This window comes from Pteropus vampyrus, unplaced genomic scaffold, assembly GCF_000151845.1.
Source record: "Pteropus vampyrus isolate Shadow unplaced genomic scaffold, Pvam_2.0 Scaffold290, whole genome shotgun sequence".
In the NCBI taxonomy this organism is placed as follows: Eukaryota; Metazoa; Chordata; class Mammalia; order Chiroptera; family Pteropodidae; genus Pteropus; species Pteropus vampyrus.
In genome coordinates this window covers 17,210-23,019 of record NW_011889071.1, presented here as the reverse complement: position 1 = coordinate 23,019, position 5,810 = coordinate 17,210, and the positions used below count along the sequence as shown (strand labels likewise).

The window sequence follows — 5,810 nt, the reverse complement described above, 5'->3', positions numbered from 1 at the left end:
CAATAGTATGAAACTAGAAATGAATTACATGATGGAAACTGGAAAATTCACAAGTGTGTGGAGATTAAAAAACATACTACTGAACAATAAATGGATCAACAAAGAAATAAAAAGAGAAATAAAAAAAAACCTTGAGAGAAATGAAAATGAAAAAGTAACAAAATTTATGGATGCAGCAAAAACAGTTCTATGAGGGAAGTTCATAGTGAAATGCCTACTCCAAGAAACAAGAGAAGTCTCAAATAAACGATCCAACTATCTACCTCAAGGAACTAGACAAAGAAGGACGAATGAAGCCCCAAGGTTGTAGAAGAAAGGAAATAAAAATCTAAGCAGAAATAAAGGAAATAGAGTCTAAAAAGAGGATAAAAAACATAAACGAAACTAAGAGCTGATTCTTTGAAAAGATGAACAAAACTGACCAACCTTTAGCTAGGCTCACTAAGGAAAAAAAAGAGGAAGGACTCCAATAAAATCAGAAATGGAAAAGATATGTTATCACTGATACCACAGAAATATAAAGAATTGTTAACAATTATATATCAACAAACTGGACAACCTAACAATTATATATCAATGATTATACATCAATAAACTGGACAACCTAAAAGAAATGGATAAATTCCTAGAAACATGAATCATGATGAAATAGAAAATCTGAATGGACTACTAGTAAGTAGATTGAATCAGTAATCAAAAACCTCCCAAGAAACAAAAGTCTGGGACGAAACAGCTTCACTGGTAAATTTGACCAAACATCCAAAGAAGAATTAATACTAATCCTTCTCAAACTCTCCCCAAAAATAGAAGGGAGGGAACGCTTTCAAATAATTTTATGAGGCCATCATTACCCAGATGCCAAAAGCAGACAAGGATGCTACAAGAAAAGAAAATTATAGGCCAATGACCCTGAAGAACATAGATGCAAAAATTCTCAGCAAAATATTAGCAAATTGAATTTGACATACATTAAAAGGACTTTGGTCAAGTTGATTTTATTCCAGGGATGCAAAAATGGTTCAATATACACAAAATACTCAATTAACAATGACAACAACAAAAGACACAAAAATTATATGATCATCTTAATAGATGCAGGAAAAGAATTTGACAAAATTCAACATTCATTTGTGATTAAACAAACTCTCAACCAAGTGAGTATATTTAAATGTACCTCAACTTAATAAAGACCATCTAGGACAAGCTCATAGCTAACATCATAGTCAATGGTGAAAGCTGAAAGCTTTTCCTCCAAGATCAGAAACAGGACAAGAATGCCCACTCTTCCACTTTTATTGAATATAGTATTGGAAGTTCTAGCCAGAGCAATTGGGCAAGAAAAATCATTAAGAAGTATCCTAATTGAAAAGGAAGTACAACTGTTGCTCTTTGCAGATGATGTGATATTATATAGAGAGAACCCTAAAGACTCCACAAAAAAGAAAAAAGAAAAACTGCTAGAACTGATAAACAAATTCAGCAAAGTTGCAGGATATGATATCACTACACAAAAATCTGTTGCATTTCTAAACACCAATAATGATGTATAAGAAAAAAATTAAGAAAGTAATTTCATTTATAATTCCATCACAAAGAATTCAATACCTAGGAATAAATTTAACCAAGAAAGTGAAATAATTGTATATTAAAAAGTATAAGACATTAATGAAAGAAATAGAAGAAGACACAATTAATTGAAAGATATTCTCTGCTAATGGACTGGAATAATTCATATTGTTAAAATGTCTGTACTACCCAAAGCAATATACAGATGCAATATAATCTTTACCAAATGTTGGCAAGGATGTTGAGAAAAGGAAACCCTCATGAGCTGTTGGTGGAAGTGTAAATTGGTGCAGCCACTGTGGAAAACAGTATAGGATGTCTCACGAGATTAAAAATAGATATAAAATTAAAAATAAGATATAACCCAGCAATTCTACTTCTGGGTATTCATACAAAGAAAATGAAAACACTAATTCTAAAGGACAGCTACACCCCTATGTTCATTGCAGCATTATTTACAATAACCAAGATATGGAAACAGCCTAAGTGTCCATCGATGAATGAAGGGATAAAGATGTGGTGTATATGCATGAAGTGGAATATTATTCAACCATAAAAAAGAATGAAATCTTCACATTTGTGACAACGTGGATGGACCTCGAGGGCATTATGCTAAGTGAATAAGTCAGACAGAGAAAGACAAATACGGTATGATCTCTCTTATATGTGGAATCCAATCAATCAATCAATTAATCAGCCAATGGATCAATTGGGAATAATTTCAAAAGTAGAATTCTGGGCAGTGAATGACACAGTAACAGCAGCAGCCTTTCGTGGGGGAATGGACAGTATCCTAGACCAGGGACACTGAGTATGCCAGGACAGATGCAGATAAATTAATAGTTTTGTTGATAGGCTAAAGAAGGACGGCCCTCCTTTTTTTTTTCCTCTATGTTTTGTGTTTTATTCCAACACCAGTAGGAAGAGAAAAATTGAAATTGTTCACCATGCTTTGCTGCTGATTTCCAGACTTCTAAATACACTTAATTAAAGCCTTTCCCATGAGTAAGAATTTCATTTTAATGTGAATGCTGACATACTGAGTGGAGTTTATACTTTGATTTCAAAGTCTGAAGAAAAATGTCTCATACAAACCATTAGTTCTGTAAGAAAGGACATACCCAGTGCTGAGCAATTTCATGAATCATTGGTCTCTGCTGTCGCCCATGAGAACGTATTTTAGATTATGTCTAAAACACCGCTTTGTGGCATTCTAGTTCTGTTGTATGCCTACGGGGAAACATTACATGAAATATCTTAACATATGCAAAGAAAACATTGGGAAATCACTTTAAGAAGAACACAAATGCAAAATTAGTGAACAGTTTTTATTCTGAAAAAAAAAAAAGAAAGTTATCAAAAATGTCAATCTCATCTTTACCGTAGAATAAAACTTCAATATACTGGAAAGGTAAACTCAAATTTCAGTATCATTCTTCATTTGATTAACATGGTAAATATTATGAGTAGTCTGCATCTCATGTCGTTTGAGTGAATTATGATGCCAATTAGTCTAGAAATTATAAAAATTCAGTATACTAATGAATTCTTAAATCCTGTTTCTTAAATAGTTAAGTACAGAATGTGAATTTTATTTTGCTTTCTCACTTTTCCTAGGCCCCGGGTCAGTTGAAATCCACCTTTACAGTCACCTATGCCATCCTTCTTCTTTACTGTTTGCTAACTTCATGCACGTAACGTTTTGCATACCAAATTTTCAGCAAACTGTTGCCATGGAAAATGTTTGGAGAACACAGGGTCAATTCAAACTTTCCAGCTTCTGTTCCCTAAGTCAGTTACCAGCCTGAGAAGTTAGTTTTCCCCTCCTTCCTTCATTGATCATCAATTCATTCATTCAAAAAAATATCGATTCGTAGTGTGGTCATACTAGAAATACAGAAGAAAACCAGATAGCAGAGGCCCCTGGCCTAGTGAACCTATTGTTTACTGGAGGAAATAAACGTCTAACTAATAATTTCAAGCGTGATGAGCGCTAATGGATGGGGAGACACGAGGTTTTGCGGAAAGACGAGGGTGGCCTGTGAAACCAGAAGAAAGATGGAGACAATCAAATGACAGAAACGTAAGCTTCGTCCATAAGCTTTGTTCGTAATTTTCAAACATCACTTTTAACATTCTTGGCTGATAAATACACTTGTATAATTTTAGGTATCGTGGATGTTCGGCCTGAGAAGATTAATAACCTAGGTTTGTGGAGCAAAAATCACCCTGATTTATATGTAATTATAGCATATTTAGTTCAGTCTGATGATGAAACTTTATCTACAGTTGTCCAAACATTTTGAGTCTAGAAATTGCTGTAGCTATCCAAACAAATCATTTCTGATTTTTATGCGGTAAATCTAACGACAACTTGAGAACTAACTTCTAAATGAATAATGTCAGAAGATGTATCAGTGTTTCTAATTTGTGCCCTTTTTGTTTCATTTTGCAGATAAACAGTTTCAATGGAGATGATGAACGCGCTGCGACAAGCTGCTTTTACTTAGCAGGAGGAATGGAAAGCGTGCTTTTAGAGCCAGTGGATTGGCAAATGAAGTCAAGATTTTAAAAGGTCTGGCTGTTACCTGACTGATTTAAAGGTATAGAAATCTAGAATTTGGAAGACTTACTTTTAAACTATTTTTTTTTTAAATGAAATAACTGTATGGCGAGGCTTGATAGTTTCTCTGTAATCAGAATCAAGGTATTTTACACTGTTCCATGTCACAAGAAAATTCTCCATGTGACCCCTGCTTAATGAGTAGAATTAGATAAAATTAGTTCACATTTTAATGAACTCATGTGGATAGCTGGATCTCTGATACATGATATAAGAAATCATTTTTGAATTTATTCCAAGAAGACCTCAGTTTACTGAATCGCCATGCTACTGCTTTTCCTGGTATATTTACTAAAAGTATATCGTTAAGATCCAGCAAAAACATTATAAATTGGGATGGATTTTTAGTGCATTTCAATTACTAGAGAGCTCGGTTCTTTTACCTCTCCTTAGTTGTTTTCTACCTGGATAGTAAGTTCTGTATATGAAATAATTAAACATTTTTAGTTAACTAAAGTTGATGCGTGTGTGTGTGTGTGTGTGTGCATTGTATTTGTGATTAGGGGACAGTCACAAGGATTACACAGCGTGCAGTTAAAAAATAGAGATTCATTATCTTGGTAGAATCAAATGACGTCAGAGCTGTCTGAGGCGGAGGAAATGGAATCTGACATTGCTAGTTAGAAACTGACCAATAGAGGGCGCAGCATGCCGATGATGAAGTGGGAAAGAACCGTAAGTGGCCTGATTACTTATTTATTTATCTCACGACCATTTAGTTGTTGAGAATCTGTTATGAGCCAGGCACTTCTCGTGGAACCTGAAGAAACAAAGACAAATCTGTCTCATGAGCTCGGCCCCTCGCCCTGGACACCAACTCGCTTCTAGTCAACCCCCTCCCCTTCATAAAAACATTATAAATACGCCAGCGAAGAAACCGAAAACAAAATAAGGTCTGGAAAATTAATTTGGAAAATCTTTAACGAAATCAAACGAAATGACAAATAGATGGTCGAGAGGGGAGGAACTTGGAAAGCCCATTCAAGGGCTGCACCGTGTGAATGCTGTGAGTTTCCGAAGGACAGAGCCTAGAAAAGATAGAAGGAGGAATCACAGAGGTGGTTTTCTCAGATAAAGAACCCGAAGTTCTCTCCGGAAAGACCCAGCATGCACCCAAGATAATGGATTCAATTAAGATATCATTGAGAAGTTGGAAACAACATTTAGGAACAAACTTACGGCTCTAATCACTCAGCGAAAAGAGGAGAACTAAAGAAACACACTTGTAATATTAAGAGTAAGACTTGCGATGGCCACGCCACCCTGAACGAACCTGATCCCCTCTGATCTCGGAAGCTAAGCAGGGTCGGGCCTGGTGAGTACTTGGATGGGAGACCACCTAGGAAGACTCAGGTGCTGTAGGCGTAAAAAATAAATAAATAAGGGATTGTAAGCTGTAAGCTGTAAGCTGACAAGGTCCTTGCAATCTGTGAGGTCAACCAAGGGTTGCTTGGTCTAAAAAAAAAAAAAAAGAGTGAAACTTGGTTCAGAAGTCTCAGCAGCAATGTCGGAAGGTAGATTGATGGATTCATGTGTTCAATATTCTGAATGAAAATGAAATTTAACCTAGAGCTTTATATTTACTGAAAGTATTAATCGAGCAGAGGATAGAATAAAGATT

General features: G+C 35.3%; 1 pseudogene; it reads left to right on the top strand.

The window, feature by feature from the left end:
* Nucleotides 1–5,434: 5,434 nt before the first annotated feature.
* On the top strand, nt 5,435–5,554 carry LOC111729937 (annotated as a pseudogene).
* The last annotated feature ends 256 nt before the right edge of the window (nt 5,555–5,810 follow it).